Raw genomic sequence first — 18,566 nt, forward strand, 5'->3', positions numbered from 1 at the left:
AAGAGGTGATACATATGAAGGGCCAGGCACGTAGAAAGTGCTCCATTCATCTTGCCGGTGGTTTTAGGGGCCATCACTCAGGGCCTCTGCTGACTGCTGCCGCGGCAAAGGCATCGGCTGAGTACCATGGGGGCACTGCCCAGGCTTAGTGGGGGTTCCCCTGCAGCAGATCCTGGGCCAGGAATTCAGTGCAAGTTATTTTATGAAAAGCAAGAAACACCAGTAGGAGTATGAGGAGCCGAGACAGGAAGGGCTAGGGAGTCCGTTAGAAGCGCTCTCTCAAGCAACTTCCCGCTGTAGCAGCTGCAGCCTGATCCCACTGGGGCCTCTAGGAGCATGAAGTCAGCTACCCTGCGAGGGGCGAGGGAGCTGGGGTGTCCATCCTCCGAGGCCAGTTAGTCCTGGGGGGAGGGCTGTGCCTGGGTGGGGGCTGGGGTAGTTCCTCAGCACTCCCGGTCTGTCACCTGTGGTAGAGCAAGGCTTCAGGCAGAGACACAGGTGCCGTTGGGAGTCTGGCCCATAGGCACAGCCTCTGCTTCAACAGAGGAGGGAAAAGTTAATTCAAGCTTCAGAAAGAAGGGAAGGTTCATAGGAGAGGTGGCTTCTGAGCTCGCCTTTGAAGGATGGGTAGGAGTCCCACAAGTAGAGGTGGGGGAGGGCGTTCCCGGCAGGAGGTAGAGCACTCATGGCTGAGGAAGACAGAAGCCGGGCCTGGAAACAGCCACCTGTCCTGAGGGCTAAAGCCAAGACGCTGGGCTTTCTGGAAAAGGGGCCACGATCCCAGAGACCTGGAGGGATAAATGGTAGGAGGATATTTTGGGGGCAGGGCTAAGAAAATGGTCTGGGGCCTTGAGTACCAGGCAAGGGAGCATTCTGGCTGGATTCTTTGAGCAGTAGGGGGCCATGGAAGTGGGTGTGGGTGAGGGTGAGCAGGAGGGACTCCTGAGAGCAGGTGGGACACTGCTTGTCACTGCTAGGTGACAAGTGATGAGGGCCAAGATGGGACAGACCTCAGAGAGAGGCAAAGGGGAAGTTAAAGGACTTTCTCTGTGGCAGGTCCTGGAAATCTTGGAGCTTGGAGCCCTTTCTGTCCCTCCCTGGGCAGAAACATCGGGTGAGCTCCTTTCTGCCTCGCTGTGCCACGTGCCCAGCTTCCAGCAGGAGGTGCCACTGACACAGAAGTCCCCAGCGTCTTAGGGCTCAAAGAAAGAAGCCCACCACCACCCCTCCCAGACCTCAGCCCCCACACATAGTGCCTAGAAGATGTTGCTACTGGTGGGTAGGGTCTGCACACAGCCACTGCTCAGGAGGGCCAAGAAAGAGGCTGACCAATAGGCTGGTCTGTCTGGAGAAGGTGACATGAGCTGTCCAGATACCCAGGTCCTTGCCTGAGGAAGCCCAGTCCGTCTGAGCAGTCCAGTGAACCCACGGGGACCTCAAGTCACTGGGAAAGTGGGAATGGGTGACTTGATGTTCATTTCCACAGCTATTCTTACATGGTGTCAAAGTGAGTTTTTGGTGTTTCAGGCTTTTCTGCCTAGAAATGATCATTCAGAGCCTCATTTGGTTTTCAAAAATTAACATTCAACTTACTATAGTTATAAATGTAATGATCCCAGTTCAGCTTTTGAGTTCAAGTTAAAAATCTTTTATGAATATGGCAACTTTAAAAATAATTTTTAAGGGACAGTGGCTGAATATTTACAATCTCAGTTACTTAAACACTTTTAAACATTTTAAACTACATTTATAGGTTTAATATAGTCAGTTTTTTTAATACTTCACTTGCCTTAAAGATAAAACTTTCGCAAATACTTAAATAGTTCTTAGAAATCTAATAATTCACGCTTATAAATATGGTGAATTTAAATTCTCATAGCTATTCCAATACTGTTCACAAACTTAGATTTCAACTTAAAATCACAAGTCTCAATCAATCCATGATTCATTTGTGCATTTCAAATTAGGAATTTAGGGCTGATTTATTATTCCCATAGAATACATTCTCTTAAATAGTACAGATAATTAAAACCACAATGAGATATCACCTCACACCAGTCAGGATGGCCACCATCCAAAAGACAAACAACAACAAATGTTGGCGAGGTTGTGGAGAAAGAGGAACCCTCCTACACTGCTGGTGGGAATGTAAATTAGTTCAACCATTGTGGAAAGCAGTATGGAGGTTCCTCAAAAAGATCAAAATAGAAATACCATTTGACCCAGAAATTCCACTTTTAGGAATTTACCCTAAGAATGCAGCAGCCCAGTTTGAAAAAGACAGATACACCCCTATGTTTATTGCAGCACTATTTACAATAGCCAAGAAAAGGAAGCAACCTAAGTGTTCATCAGTAGATGAATGGGTAAAGAAGATGTGGTACATATACACAATGGAATATTATTCAGCCATAAGAAAATAAATCCTACCATTTGCAACAACATGGATGGAGCTAGAGGGTATTATGCTCAGTGAAATAAGCCAGGCAGAGAAAGACAAGTACCAAATGATTTCACTCATCTGTGGAGTATAAGAACAAAGAAAAACTGAAGGAACAAAACAGCAGCAGAATCACAGAACCCAAGAATGGACTAACAGTTACCAAAGGGAAAGGGACTAGGGAGGATGGGTGGGAAGGGAGGGAGGGTGGGTGGGAAGGGAGGGACAAGGGTGGGAAAAAGAAAGGGGGCATTACGATTAGCATGTATAGTGTGGGGGGGCACGGGGAGGGCTGTGCAACACAGAGAAGACAAGTAGTGACTCTACCAGCATCTTACTACGCTGATGAACAGTGACTGTAATGGGGTTTGTGGGGGGGACTTGGTGAAGGGGGGAGCCTAGTAAACATAATGTTCCTCATGTAATTGTAGATTAATGATACCAAAATAAAAAACAAAAAACAACAACAAAAAATAGTACAGATAGTTAAAATTCTAAACATGCACCCATTATTTATTAACACAAATATGTAGCTACTACATGTTTGATTCTCTTATATATTTTTTTACTCAATTCTTATCAAGCTTAAGAAATGTGGACCCACTAAGGTGACAATTTGCCCCCTTAAGTGAACTGTGGGTTTAACTTCTCAAGCCCTTATGGGGTTATCTCCTTTAAGACTCTGTAGTGTCCTCAGAAACCTCAGGCTTAGATGTGGGGTTTTGCGATGACCTTGATGGGATATGAGTCCGAGTTACATGAATAGGATTTCCAACGACCTAAAAAGGGAGTATTATGTAGCCTGGTTCCTGTGGGTTCAACCTGTGTGTATTCCGTTTCTCAATTCAGAGTTGAGGCTCAGTGTCTGGATTTACTGCTTGCTTCTATCCTCAACTGTGTTCAAAGACTTCCTGTTTGGGCCAGCCTGTTACAGATATTTGAACCTCCACACTGAATCTCGCTGTTTGTGTCTCTGGCTTCTGGGGACAATTCTAAGATTGCTATGGTGACATGAGTTCAATACGGAGTTTTATTCTTAGGGCCCTGGTTGGGTTTGACCCCACAGAGGTGTATCCTAGACACATTTGTTGGATGTACTGTTCCAGTGTCTGCAATAGAATTCGGGGCTCAGAGTGTTGATGTTTCCTGCTGTTGCATGTGGTTGGGACCAGCAGCCTCTGAGGTTCCTCTGCTCCACCATCCTGAGGCCAGGAAATGACCACACAGAGCAAAGCTGAGTGCATCCACTTGTAACCTTTCCAGGGCCCACTCTGGGGGCCTCTCTGCGCCTGAGAGTGAATGAGGGTTACACGTGTGGTCTGTAGGAGTGTGTTCTCTTCTGGAGTCAGAGAGTGAGCCTCCTGTCCTCACAGGCCGTGGTGGGTTCTGGGGTGGGGCTTTGGGGTCCTGTGTGGGGTTGGACTGCCTGGAGCCACCCTCACTCCCGGCCAGGGAGGGGTGGAAGCCTCAGCCCCTGCACCCACAAACCAGTCTCTGCACTGATGTGCTGACCCTCATGCGCTGGCCCAGACGCATGTGTGCAGCCACCCCCTCACCCCAACCCTGACATCTGGCTCTCTTTCCCTCTCACAGAGTTCTCTACACAAGCCTGTCCTGCCTCAGGCCCATGAACTCTGTGACTGTCAGCTCCCCGGAAGCCTCCTTGTTCCCTGCAACCCCATTCCTTTCCCCAAGCCCCAGGCTCCCTCACCCTGAATGCAGGGAGTGGTGGGAATCTGTCCCTCCCTGGCAGTGAGCCGCTGGTGTCCAGGGACCTCTATTTCATCTCTTTCCCCCCACCTGTTTTGGGTCCTGGAGGTGCTCATAACCACTTAATGAAGGGTGAGATCAGGGACCTGGTTCCCACGCAGGAACAAGCCGGAGTATGGAACACCTGCCCCATGCCAGGTGCCACTTTCCCGTGGGAACCCATTGAGCGCTGTCAGTAAGATGGCCAGGCAGGGGCTGCTATTGCCTCACATTTACTGAAGAGGAAACTGAGGCACAGAGAAGTAGGTGGTGACAGTGGTAGATTTAGCCCTGAGAGCCTGACTAAGCCTGAAGGTTAGGAAAGCCCAAACTGTGTTCCAGAAAACAGCCTACTGCCTAGAAACCCCTTTCCCCTGTGACTCAGCCAGGACTCTCAGGTGCCTCCCGGGCTTTGTGAAGACAAGGTTGGACAGGGTCCTGAAAACTCGCGTTCTTTGCCTGGTAAGTGATTAGCCAAACTGCTTGTCTCATTGATTAATCAGGACGAAATGCTTGTTAACCCCGCTTAAACTTCTTTACTCCCTCCAGACCCCTGAACTTGGGCCACCCTCAGCCAGCAGAGAGCCCCTCCGGAAAATAGGCTGGCCTCAGGGCAAAACAGTCTCCACCCACCTTCCGGCTCCTACCCCGTCAGCCCATTTCCAAAGCCGGTTCTTCTAGCCTTGTTTATTCCCCTCTGTGAAAGAAAACCCCTTTTTGCCCAGCCTTAGTGATGCCTGTAGAATTTGCCACCACGCGGCCTCCCTGGTGCCACGGCCCCCAACCTCCCAACCACAACAGTGCCAGCCCCCCGCCTGCCATATCCTTTTGACTGAGTCTCTCCTTCCTAAACTGGATTTGTTGGGTTTGATCTGACAGTAACTTGCCCAGGGTCACACAGCTACCAAGTGGCAGAGTCAGGGCTCAGAGCCAGGCCTTGGGCTCCAGCAGCTGCGGCCCCGGGCGCCCTGCTGGTCTGCCTGTTGCAGCCCCGCCCCACGACGACACACCCACACTCACGGGGCGTGACTGCGAGCCTGCCTCTCCATCACCATTCTCTGGGACGCACAGGCTCCGGTGTGCACGGGGGCTGCCCACGCAGCCCCGCCCAGCCCCACCCGGTCCCCCACCCACAAGGCACACGCACCCTCTTAACACCCCCCACACACGCACCTACACATGGACACACGCGCTCGCTCTCCCGGGCTCCCAAGTACTGGAGAGTCTCCTTTGTGCTAGAAAGGAAGCTGAGACCATGCAAAGCTCACAGTCGGCTCTGACCGACCCCACTTCCCTGGGGACCTCCTGATTTCCCCTCAGCCCCCCTGCCCTGCTCACCCAGGGGGCCTGCCTGCCTGCGGGTGTCCCAGCCTCTCATCTGGTTGTGATTCAGGCCCCTGAGTAGGGAGTTGGAGGGGTGCAGGTCCCAGTAGATGGCTGATGGAACTGGGGTAACAGGAGCCCCAGCACCCAAGATGATGTAGAAAGAAGGCCTGAACTGCTCAGACTCAGGTGTTGGTCCCTGTGCTGCCTGGTGGAGACAGAAGGGGCTCTGCTCCAGAGAGGAGGAGCCCAGGGCGCTGGGCTTGTGTCTGGGTTTGAATCTTTCTTTGCTGCCTGCTGGCTGGGTGGCCTTGGACAAGTTACTTAACTTCTCTGAGCCTCAGTGTTTTCATCTGTTACATGAGGACAATTCAATCAGAGGAGCTATTGTTTATGTTCTTACTTAATGTGTAAATTAAATAAGATGAGCTACATACTAAGTGCCAGATACTAGACCAAGGAAATTAGGTGGATTAATTTATTTAATCTTCTCAGTAACCTGCCAGGATCTTTTAGGACAAACCATGTGAAATTACCATCTTTTATAGGTCAAAAATAACCAAATGTGGACAAATTCAGTTAGTTTAGCCTAATATTATCCCTGTGTTACAGATGAGGAAACTGAGGCTCAGAGAGAGGATGTGACCTGGCCAAGTCACAGCCATGGGGAAGCAGTGCTGGGATTTGGATCCAGGTCGTCCCGGGTCTTCTGTTAAAATGCTTTCAATCTGAAGGCTTGACCTTGGTGAGGACCAACCCAGCCTGTGGCAAGTGCCTAGCAGAGTGCTCAATAAATGCACTGTTCCTTTCCCTGCTTGCTGGGGTGACTTCTCTCAGAGCTAAAACCTTAACCTCCCACCAGGCTAGATGATCGCCTCCCCCATTCCTTCCCTAGCTCTTCCCTCTAACCTGTCACTCTCTCCAAGGCTGGGGTCAAATCAGCTGCTATGCTCACCCCGCCCTTGACCCTCATTCTCTGTCATCAGCTAAGCACTTCCTGACAAAGGCAGTCCATCCTCTCTCAGGGAGTCTTCCTGGATGGGCACCTCCCTGCCATGTGCACACTTGCCTTCTTCCTGGGCTCAGGTTCAACACTGCGCTCAACCGGTTCTGCATTTGCCCATGGAGATCCAGTGCCTGGACCCCTCAGCAGGGGCTCTGGAGCCAGAGTGCCCCCTGAGATCTGCCCCTAATGCTATGTGCCTGGCACTGGGCTGAGTGTTTTCCGTGTTCCCTAATTGCATCCCTGCAACAACCCTTCAGGGGAGGGGGGTTTATTCTTCCCATTTGACAGATGTTGAGACTGAGGCCCTGAGATAAAAAGGGACTTGTAGGCTTAAGGTGTCTGAGGATAGAGGGGCATTGTGACCTCTGCCCAGGGAAATGAAAGGGCACATCCTGGTGGAGGTGACGTTTGGGGAGGCCCTTGATGAGTAGCTAGCCTGTCAGCTGGTAAGGTAGGGAGGTGAGGAGAGAGGCAAAGGAGAGCCAGGCAGAGGAGACCATGTGAGCAAGGCTTGAAGCCTCCAACAGCTCTGGGTGTCTTCAGGGAGACAATGGAGGGGTGGGTGGAAAGCAGGGCTGATTTCGGAAGCTCACAGTGTGACTGGGCAACAAAATCCTGGGCCTGGCACCAGGCTGGGAGAGGAAGGCCGCTGGGGGTCCGGAAGGGAGTCATGACCCAGGTGAGAGGTGGGTCCCTGACCCTCCACAGCACTGAGAACACGCTGATATTCCATTGTCCTAAGACCCTGGTTCTCAGGTCACCATTTTTAACATTTCATTTTATTTTTTAAAAACAATTTAGTACCCCTAATCCTAACATTTTAATGGTCTAAATTCCTGCATTTCTTCCATTGTAAGCGTCTACTAACTCAAGAGCTTAAAAGCTCAGAGATTCTATAATTCACACCTTTGCATCTCAGATCCTGTAATATGCAGATTCTGTGATTAATTTCAGAAAGATGTGGGGCATGTGGGCGGGGAAGGCAGGGATAGGTCTGGGGCATAAACATTATCCCCTTCCTGAAGTGTCAACTTCCCAAGGGCTGGGTACAGTAGAGGAATCAGGAAATACTGACAGAATGATTGAATATTTGGGTAAGGGAGGACAGGGCCACCTTGGGGGCGGGGCTGGGGGCGGAGGTCAGGCTGGCTCTGGGCCAGGTGCAGGGCTCACTCGCACAGTTAAGAGGAAAGGACCACGCGGGTTTGTGGGAAGCCCACACAAAGCTGCAGATAAAAGTTGAGCATTTGAATTTGTATTTGAAATGGAACCATGCTGACATTCACATGCAAGGAAGTCAGACTTTCTGTCCAGCCTTATGGCTGCTGTGAAGCTAGGATAAAGCAAAAATGGGGGTGGGCCAACCCTTTTTATAGACAGCCAGGTAGTATATATATTGTAGGTGCTCTGGACCAAGACATAATATTGTTTTCTTTGAGCAGAGATATAAAGTCATTGCATAATAAGCACAAAGTTTTGATACAGAATTTCAACAACAAAATAATACACACTTCACACTGTATCTTAAAAGTGCAACATTTGACCATCAAAAGACGGAGGGATAAATAAATTGTACTATATACATACAATGGAATATTACTCAGCCTTAAAAAGGAAGCAAATTCTGACACAGACTGCAACATGGATGGACAGACTGACCAAGGACAGCATGCTGAGTGAAATAAGCCAGTCACAAAAGGAAAACGCTGTAGATTCTGTGTATATGAGATACCTAGAGTCACCAGATTCAGAGACGAAGCAGAATGGTAGTGGCCAGGGGTTGGGGGGTTTGGGTTTAATGCATACAGAGTTTCAGTTTTTCAAGCTGGAAGTGGATGGTGGTGACAGTTGCATGACAATGTGAATGTATTTAATGCCACCAACCTCTTCACTTTGAAAATGGTTAAGATGGTAAATTTCATGTTATGGGTATTTTACCACAATAAAAAAAAGTGCAATATTTGATGCCCACTTTTCTTGTTTTGACATAATGGGAATGTACTGGTAATAATCATTTTGAAAAAGGCTGCACTATGCACATATGCACTCTGTCAACTTAATAGCCGTGTCCCTGGGACATGTTGTACACTGAGCAGCCGTACAGAGATGAGAGTGGTGGGTTTCTTTGCAACTGCTCAAATCACAGTGTGCAAGTACCACAGTCGGTATGTAACAAATGGGTGTGGTTGTGTCCCCATGAAACTTTATTTATGGACATGCGCATTCATTTATGAATTTCATTTAATTTTCACCTGTCATGGAATAGTCTTTCTATGCCCCCTCACCCCCAGCCGTTAAAAATCATTAAAATCATTCTTCATTTGTGGGCTATAGGAACACAAACGGTGGGCTGGATCTGGTCTCTGTGCTGTAGTTGTCCAGCCCCTGGTCTAAAACATTACATTTCTGAATAATTTGGCCAGTGGTTTCCTCGGAGAATTGATAGTTTGGTGAATTGACTTTTGGTCCCTTTGCTCTGAGTGGGTTGTTCTGCTTCCACATGAATAGGGAAGAATTCAGGTCACCTCAGATGCCACTTTACCTGACATTTCTCTCCTCCCTGGTGCCCTCAACATATGGCTAGGATACTGCGGTCCAGGTCAGCAACCTGAGGGAGGAACACAGGGGAGCAGAGACAGGATGGCGTTTCAGGGCTGTGTCCCAGAGAGAAGCCCCTCCACCGTTATACTCTTGGATACTGGGGCTCCTCGAAGCTCTTCTTCAGTGTGGTAGCTTTATGTCTCTCACTTCCGATTCCAGTTGCCTCTGCTGTGAAATGGGGGCAGTGGGACATTCGCTGTGGGTGGTCCTATCTTTATTGTTCAAGCAGATAACCTCTTATGTGGAGATCAGGATGGATGCTCAGAGAGCAGCAAGTGCCAGGTGGGTCTGAATATAGCTGAGGGCCAGGATGGGACAGATTGGAGGGGGCTGCAGGACTCACTGCCCAGAGAGCTTCTACGTACATCACCTGAAGACCTGGAATTCCGCCATTAGCGATACCATCCCTCAAACTGTGGCACGTTTCTCAACTTTCCAACTTTGGCCATATCCATGTCCTAGTTGAATTCCTCACTTAATATTTTGTCTTTAAGTGGACTCACTTTTTAGACTTGGGGTTATTTAAGAAGGACAGTTTTACATAACTTTGGTAAGTGGAAAACCAGTGTTACTTGTCCTAAATAGATTCCTATAATATACATGTAAGGAAAGTGCAATCATTTTTATTAAAGTTAAGCTAGAGACATTAGCCGGGCAGAAGTTCTGAGAGCCCGAGGCCTGATCTCGCTCACTAGAGAGGGAGATTGGCAGGTTTAAAGACAAGAGTAACACCAGCCTGAGACTTCCTCCTTGAGATGCTCAGAGGGAATGAAAAAGAACTCTAACAGGGATAACATGCTCCAGGGGGAATCAGTGCCATCTAATGCCATGTTCATTCCCCTGCATCACCTAAAAAACATCTGGGGTACCACTAGAGGCATTTTTGATGTATTAAGGAACAGAAGATTAAGCCCATGAGCTGCCATTAATGTGTTAATTACTCCAGGGCGAGGTTACTCAAAAGGATTCTCAGGGCTGGACACCTGTGCGTTAATGATTTTGTCGGTTGCTTCCAGTGGCTGCGGGTTGGATGGAGGGGAGAGATGGATTGTAGGAGGAGCAGTCTGGGTGGGTTGGGGGGCTGGAGGAAGGTCCTGAGGGGAGGTGGGAGGCACACACTCATCAGTAGAGGAACGCTGAGTTTGAGGAGTCCGCTGCTTTTCTCGAAAGCGGAAGCAAGGCTACCCTTTGTTCCAGGGGTAGGCATCCCCTCATCCCTCCAGGCTGATTGCCACAGAAACAGCCTGCTGAGTGGCCTGGGTAAAGAGCAGTCAGGAGCGTGCATTTTTGGTATACCAAGCAAAAAGGCATAGAGATGCTTAGGGCCCATGGCAAGGTGCTTCTCCCACATGGATGGATGCAGATCTCCCTGGGAGTGAAAATTGGGAACTTTTCTGCAAGGGAACTTCATCTTGCTCTTGAGCTATGGGAGAATTTCAAGTTTGCTTTTTAGGGCAACCTCCACTCTCTGTGTCTCTGAGGGTGCAGCTGATCATCCTCATCAGGACACACTCATCCATTCGGTTGATGACACTGAGTGCCTACTGTCTGCTGGGCACTGAGCTGCATCCTGGGGATGTACCTACTATGTGCGGGGTGCTGTGATGGCCATCCCTTTAAGCTAAAAGTTCATGCATATGATTATATATATATATATGTTGGACTCTGGACAAATTCTCATCATATGGCAAAACGTGGTCGCCTCTGGGGAGGATGGTTGAGGGGGATGGGCTTTCACTTTTTTACTTTATACAGTTCTGTATTGTTTGATTTTTTTTTTTTTACAATGGACATGTATTATCATTGTAATAATTTTTTTCCTGGGAAGTTCATTGCATGAACTTTTCCTGGGAAGAGTCTGAGAGTTTACCCTCCCTTCAAGCTAAAAGGGTACCTGCTATGTTTCCATTAACACTGGCAGAAGACATGAGACCCCAACATTGTGCTGGGCCCTGGGAGTCAGAGATAAATAGGGGCAGGTCCTGGCTTCAGAGAGCTTTAAATGGGGACACTGATATGGGCTTCAATTCAGTACCTGCTAGAACAGAGTAAGTGCCAAGGAGCAATGGGTGAGAGTTTGGGAAAGCTTCCCAGAGGAGGTGATATTTGAACTGGGTCCTGAAGGGCAAATAGGAGTTTGCCAGGCAGAAGATAGAGAAGGGTGTTGCTGGCAGGATGCTGGTAGCAGTCTGGTGATGTGAACAGAATGTTCTGTTCCCCTCCAGAATGTTCTGAGGAGTGGGTCTGGCACATTGGCCCTGGACCCAGAGTTCTGCTCATTAGCCACTTGCTCATTCAGCCCCAGCATCTGAGGAGATGGGGGGCAGGAGAGAGAGTTGGGAGCCCCTGGCCTTGCAGCTGCATAAGTTCAGCCCGCACAGCATGAACTGTTCCCAGAGGAGGGAGAACTGGTTGGGGAGCACTTTCCACAGGGAATGTATTATTTTAGTTAAAGAAGCATTAAAAAAATTATTACAATGAAATACATGACCATTGTAAAAAAAAAGTCAAACAATACAGAACTGTATAAAGTAAAAAAGTGAAAGCTCATCCCCCTCAACCATCCTCCCCAGAGGTGACCACGTTTAGCCATATGATGGGAATCTGTCCAGAAAGTCCCACATATATATATATATAAAATCATATGCATGAATTTTTCTGACAAGAATGGATCATGCAAATGTCATATATTGTATTTGGCAACTTGCTTTTATTTGCTATCGTTATTCATTTAGCCAACAAATATTTACTGAGCACCTACTCTATGCCAGGCACAGTGTTAGGTTCTGGAATGGAAGCAAAGAACAGGTCAGGCAAGGCTGTTGCTCAGATAGGGCTTCCTTTATCCACAGAGATGGATGATAAACAAACAAACAAACATATAAATAATTATGGATGACTAGTAGTGCCGTGAAGGAAACAGGCAGGATGTTGTTGTCATAAGGAAAATAGAAGAGACCTATTTACAGTAGGGTGGCCGAGGAAGGCTCCTCTGACATTTGAAGTCAGACTCACAGGAGGAGGAGGAAAATGCTGAAAAGCTAGGAAGCCAGCACTGTAGGCGGAAGGGAGAGAGAGACACAAAAGCGGATCCCCTGAGTCTAATCATGAGGAAGCCTCAGACAGAACAAAAGTCAAGAGACATTCTGTGAAAAAGCTTCACAAATGTCAGTGTCAGGAAACACAGAGGAGCAACTGTTTCAGATGAAACGAAACTAAAGAGACTGGATGGCTGGATGCCACGCACGAGTTTGGATTTCCTTTTGCTGAAACATGTTATTCTGACAATTGCTGAAATCCCAATAAGGTCTCTGGTTTAGATCCTGGCATTGTCTCAATATTAACTTGCTGATTTTGATCATTGTACTTTGGTTGTGTAAGAAAATTCCATGCTTTTAGGAAATATATACTTCAATATTTATGGTAAAAGGATGTCACACCTGCAGTTTACTGCTAAGTGGTTTAGGAAAGGTATGTATATATAATATGTAAATACATGCAAAATATAAATGAATATGTATAATATATATATAGGAAGAGGGAACACTAATGTACTACAGTGTTAGTAATTGGGGAATCTAGGTGATTTAGATGGAGGGCATCTGGGAATTCTTTGTATTATTCTTGCAATTTTTGTAAATCTGAAATTATGTCAATAAATAAAGCTTAGGACAAAGTATAAGACGGATCATTCTATTCTATTTTATCTATTGATAGATAATGAGAAGTTGCCTTCCAAAAAAAGACAATACCATTTATTCTTCCCACCAACAGTGAATGGAAGTGGTCATTCCCCTATACCTACACTAATACTGAGTATTATTAGTCTTTGACACTGTGATAGATTAAACTTACATCTCATCTGTTTTATTGGGCATTTCTTGTAAGTGGGGCAGAGCACCTTTCTCTCTGTGTGCTGGCCATCTGTGTATTTTCTTCTGTGTAAGTAGGGAAGTGAAGGGGGTGCTAAGACCAGACCCTGGGCCCCTTCAGTTTCAACGGAGAAATTGAAGGAAAGCCAGGACAGTATGGTAATTGAGGAAAAAGTGCCACAGGAAGGAGGCCAGTTGTGTCCAAGGCTGCTGAGAGGGCCAGTGAGATGAGGATGGAGAAATGAGCCCTGGATTCAGTGGCATGGAGGCCGCAGCCTTAGTAGCATGCTGGGAGGGAAGCCTAATTACAGGGGGTGGGGCTCTAGAAAGGGGGGCAGTGATGGGAAAAGCCAAACCATCCTGCTCTCTTAGGAATGTTGCTGTCACAGAAGCAGAGACACGGGGCAGGAGATAGAGGGGGAGGTGGGACCAAGGAGGATGTGTTTGCTTTGGGGACGATCCAGAAAAGGGGAAGAAACCGGTGATGGGGCAGACAGCAGGGCCGATGGAAGAGATGTCTTCCAGAAGAAGGGAGGGGCATTCCATTCTCCTTGGGTGACCTCGTCTGGTCCCACGGGTGAACCCCATCCAGGCACCACTGCCTCCCAAAGGCGGGCTCTGTCTTCTTCGCCATAGCTGTGCCCCCAACCCACAGTTGTAGCCATCCCCTGCCTCCTCCATGCCGCTCCACAGATGGTCAGTGGGCACTCAAGGCCCACTTGGCCCACAAAGAGCTCGTGACTTTGGGTAAGGCGCTGAAGTACTCTGGGCCAGTTTCCTCCCCTGTAAAATGGGGCTGATAACAGGACTGACCCCTCAGGGTGCTTGTGAGGATTTTCTGGGAGAACCCATGTGGAGCAATGCTCCCATGAGGAGTGGCTTCCCCCAGGGGCCGTTTGGCAGTGTCAGGAGACATTTTTGGTGGTCTAATTGTGTGTGTGTGTGTGTGTGTGTGTGTGTGTGTGTGTGTGTGTGTGTGAGTGTGTGAGACACCTCTCCCAGGAAGCCCTCACTAATTCTCATACCCCCTCAGCTTGCACCCCAGGGACTCTCCCACCTCGTCTACATCTCTGGCCGTTGAGAAGACTGTCCTGAGCTGCACACACCCTCCCCACCCAGAGCCACCCCACACGTCGGCGGAAGCAAGAGCTTGGGTTAAGGGCGGAATCCAGGACTGGCCATGAGCCCTGAGACCAGAGGCTTAGGGCAAGCTGACTTCAAAGGGGACCTGTTTTTCCCCAAATCCCTCTCAATGCCCTCCTGCTCCAAAAGAGGCTGGATCCAAAGCGGGTTTGGAGTGGTTTTGCAGGGGACAGAGCCTCCTGGTCGCGGCTGCTCCCACGGTAATGCCAGCCCACTCTCCCTCCGCTCACCCCACCCCTAGGGCGAGTCCTGACAACTCTCCGTCTGAAGCCTCACTCAGTTTCCCCTCCTCAATGCCCCAGGCCAGGGCACTGCTTCCTTCATCCTCCCAAGAAACACTTATTGAGCACCTACTGTGTGCCTGGGTCTGTGCTGCACTGAAGGTGGCTGGAACACAGCAGTGACTCGGGGGTCCAATCTGGGGTGGCAGGGGGCCGAGGATCGCGATGATGGTGGTAAAAATGGGGAAGACAAGTCCAATTTGTTGAGGACTTACGATGCGCTCAGCTTTGTGCTAAGCACTTGACATGCAATAACTCATGAATCCTAACAGCCCTATGAGGTAACAGTAATTATTTTAATAATGGGTGACATTTACTACTTACTAAGTGCCAGGCACTGTTCTAAATCTTTTACAAGCATTAATCCATTCAAGGTGGGTTCCATTATTGCCCTTATTTTACAGGTGAGGAAATGGAGGCACGAGACATTTAATAACTTGCCCAAGGCCACAGAACCAGTAGTGGCAGAGCAAAATGCATTTGCTGTGACGCATGAAGGCAAGGGGTGCTGTGGGGCACAGAGGAGAAAAGAGTTCACTCTTCCTGGGAAGATCAAGGCAGACTTCACAGAGGAGGTGGCTTTTAAGCCAAGTATTAAGGGATCAGTAGGAGTTTGCCAGGTGGGCATAGGGGAAAGGGCATTCCAGGCAGAAGGACAGTGGAGCAAAGGCCCAGAGCATGTTCAGGTACAGGGCATGGTTCAGCACGGTTAGAGGGTCTGGTGAGGATGCTCAGGTTGGGGCGGTCAGAAGTGGCCAGGTACAAAGGGCCCCAGGGGGCCAGGCGGAGGGGCTTGGACTGATCCTGAAGGTGAAAGGAGGCTACAACCTCTCATCGCTTCCCTGAGTTGCTAAAACTAATTCTCAACCCTGTTGGGTGTGGAAAAGATAAACCCTCCTTAAACCAGGCGCACTCAGCAACCTCCACCTGCCCCAGAAGACGGTGGGCCCTGCCTCCCACCCTGTTCTTGTCCTACCCCAGAGTGTCCTTGGCAGCCCTCAGACCACACCACTGCCACCCCCTGACACTGTACCCAGGTTCTGTGTTCGGGCTCCACCCCACCACCATGACTCCTTGCCCCTTGTTACACCACCCGAATCCAGCAGTCCATCAGCCTATTTCTCCCCTGGGCTCAGCTCAGCGGCCCCCTCTTCCAGAAAGCTCTCCTGGATCACTCTAACCCAGGTGACTTTCTATTTTAACTCTTTCCAGTTGCTTATCATTTGGGATCCGCATCGTGGCTGGAATTAAGGACTCCTAGCTTGCTTCTTACCAGTCCCTTCTCAGCTGGAATGTAAGATGCTTGAGGCCTGAGACTGAATTCTGTAATGAAGCATACAAGGTGGGTGCTGCTTTCTGAATGCTATGCACTGCGCCCCGCAGCACGACCGCAAGAGGCTGTGCTCTGCATTCCCTTCATCCTTGGTGTCAGTTGGCAACTTGAGGGAACTCAGGCTCAGAGAGGTGAATGGATTCCTCCATGGCCACCCCATTAGGATTGGACCCCAAGTCTGCCTGACTCCAAGCTCCACGTAAACAGGGGCCTCTTACATCTTGCCCAGACCCACCGTCCCCATGTGGAGGCACATAGCAGGTGCTCAGTAGAGAGCCAGAGACTGACCCAAAGGCTGGCTATGCTCTGTGCAGGGTCCTGCCTCACCCCTGTGCTTTCGGATGGGGGCCTCATGGAGAGTAGCTGGCTCCCCTTCCACTGACTGCTGTGGGCACTGGCAACAACACTGGGGTCTGAGTGGCCCACAAGTCTCCCGGAGCTCGAGGCTGAGACTCGGAGGTTCTGAACTCCTCCATCAGATCCTGGCCTGGACTCACTCTGAAAGGCTATGGGCAGGAATCTGAATCGAGGCCCTAAGGAAACCAGCAGGGTGACTAGTGCAAGTTCCCATCACTTTGCTCTGCCAGCTTGTAGCAGATCATGGTGATCAGACTCAACATGCACCAGGCACTTGCTGTGTGTCAGGCATGTGCTAAGCCCCCCACTGGCACTTTGATTTCTCCTCCCAACAACCAAGAAGTCAGTGCCAATACCATCCCATCCCAACTGTACAGATGAGGACACTTTCGTGCATTTATTCCACCATCCAGTCACCCATATTTATTTGAACATTTATTGAACATCTACTACATGCCAGGCTTGGAGTCCAGAACTGGGGTACAAAAATGTGCAACAAACACCCCATTGCAGCTCTGTAAGAGCCTACAGTCTGAGGGGTGCCTAGCTTTGGGTCCCAGATGCAAATCTGCCTGGGTCAGGGAATATCAACTTCTTACTCACTGTTGAACGTGGGGAAGAGAGAAATAATTTAGTGGATGAGAACAGAGCATGGGGGGTTGCATGGAGCGTTGCAGCAATTTACCTGGTAGGGTTGCCTGGGTACACTGCAGCCGGAAAGCCCACGAGCCCCTGGATGTGCACTCTGGGAGCTGTTCTCACGGAGGGACAGCTGAGTCTTGCTAAGTGTCCCCCATCCCCTGCACCCCGCCAAAGTTGGGGGAAAGGAGGAGACAGATCAGCAGGAGGGGAACCTGAACGTGCCATGGCACCCAGCCCGGGGAGGGAGCAGGTCATTTAGTCAAAGTCACTGTGTGGCCAAGGGCTGACTTCTGGCTTTGGCTGCACAGTCTTCCTAAAAGGGGGGTTTGGGGGAGCACGGAGAGCTGGAAGGTGTGAGGAGCCAGCAAGGACAGGAACCCGAAGTGGAGGTGTCCTGGCACCTCATTTCCCAGCTAGAGGGCCCCTGGTGGGTTTGTGGCCTGAGGTGACTGAGCCATGGAGGAACAGAGACTCCAGGGCCATCCCTCCCCACCAACTGGGAGACAGGGAAACTGAGGCCTAGAAAGGAAAAGGAGTGCCACACAGCAGGTAGGGGAGGGAGCGGACCAGAGAGACGGTGGAGCCTGTCCACACACAACCTTATGGGGTAGCTCGGGAGTCACCAGGTTCCACACACCAGGCTCTGTGGCTTCCTCGTGAGGCCCCATCATGTCCTCACGACTGGCCACCCAGCTTCTGGGCAGTTACAGGCTTGCTGCAGAGGCCTGAACAGACAGGGGCTGGGTGAGGCAGGAGTGACTGGCCTCAGCCTTGACCTCTGGCCCACTCCCTGCTCCAGGTCCTCCCATACCCCCCAGCCCCGGCCCCTTCTCACCTCTGCTTCTTCTTTCCTGGGGTTGCTGTTGGCAGCTGAGCTCCCCACTGTGCGCAGCCAGGGCCAGCGCTGAGCGCCCCCCCTCGTCAGACTGCGGGCTCCTCCAGGCAGGGCTGCACGTCTTCTGCCGCACCAGGAGCATGCTCAGGACGTCCCCCCTCAGACTAGTGGCTCTGCCTGGGCCAAAGCTGAGCCTGCCTGTCAACGTGGGGCTTCTCTGGAGTGGCCCTGTGTTTCCCCCACCCCCTGGAGTCTCCTTGGGATCCCTGCTCTGGGAGACGGGCCAGCCCTGGTAAACTTGCCCTCCCGATTCAGGATCTCAGGGGCAGTTGCTTTGGGGCCTTATCCTGTCCCAGGCCTCAGGGTGAGGGACAACCTCAAGACTCGCACTGACCTGGATGTTCATCCCACCTCACCACCTCCCAGCCCTAGGACTTAAGGCGATTTACTTAGCCTCCCCAAGCCTCTATTACCTCATCTATAAAGCAGACAGTGGCAGCTGCCTGCCTCGTGGGTTTGATGAGTAGTAAATGACATAATGTTTGTCAAATGTTTGATGCAGGGCTGGCACATGGTGAGCACCCCACACATGGGCACTATTATAATTGTTCTAAGAAGAATCCCCAGAGATGATCATGCCCCTGAGGTGTCTGGCATGGTACAGTTTACAAAGCATTTCCACCCGTGGTCTCACGGGAGGGAGCCTTGAAGGACCCCGTGAGGTGACATGGATGGAGGTTCTCAGCAGAGGCGCCCAATGTCCAGGCTCTTCAGCTGGAGTTGCTGAGCCCGTCTTCCTGGCTCTGGCCTTGTAATCCTGACCCACCAGTTGACGGGTGTCAGTGCTGCATCTGACGATTTACAAGCTGGGTGCCTGGAGCCCATTACTTAACCTCTCCAAGCCTCAGTTTCTTTATCTATAAAATGGGGATATAGTGATACTTCTCTCATGGACTTCTTTGTGAAGAGGAAATGATGTGATGT

The 18,566-nt window shown here is 50.0% G+C and overlaps 1 long non-coding RNA gene across 1 annotated transcript; it reads right to left on the reverse strand.

The window, feature by feature from the left end:
• Positions 1-2,917: 2,917 nt before the first annotated feature.
• On the reverse strand, positions 2,918-18,078 carry LOC130683311 (uncharacterized). Its single transcript, XR_008996910.1, has 3 exons — positions 17,583-18,078; positions 9,061-9,126; positions 2,918-3,729 (listed from the first exon to the last, which is right to left on the reverse strand). It is a non-coding gene; the product is annotated as an uncharacterized LOC130683311 (long non-coding RNA).
• Between the last annotated feature and the right edge of the window lie 488 nt (positions 18,079-18,566).

Source organism: Manis pentadactyla, chromosome 4, assembly GCF_030020395.1.
Source record: "Manis pentadactyla isolate mManPen7 chromosome 4, mManPen7.hap1, whole genome shotgun sequence".
Classification (NCBI taxonomy): domain Eukaryota; kingdom Metazoa; phylum Chordata; class Mammalia; order Pholidota; family Manidae; genus Manis; species Manis pentadactyla.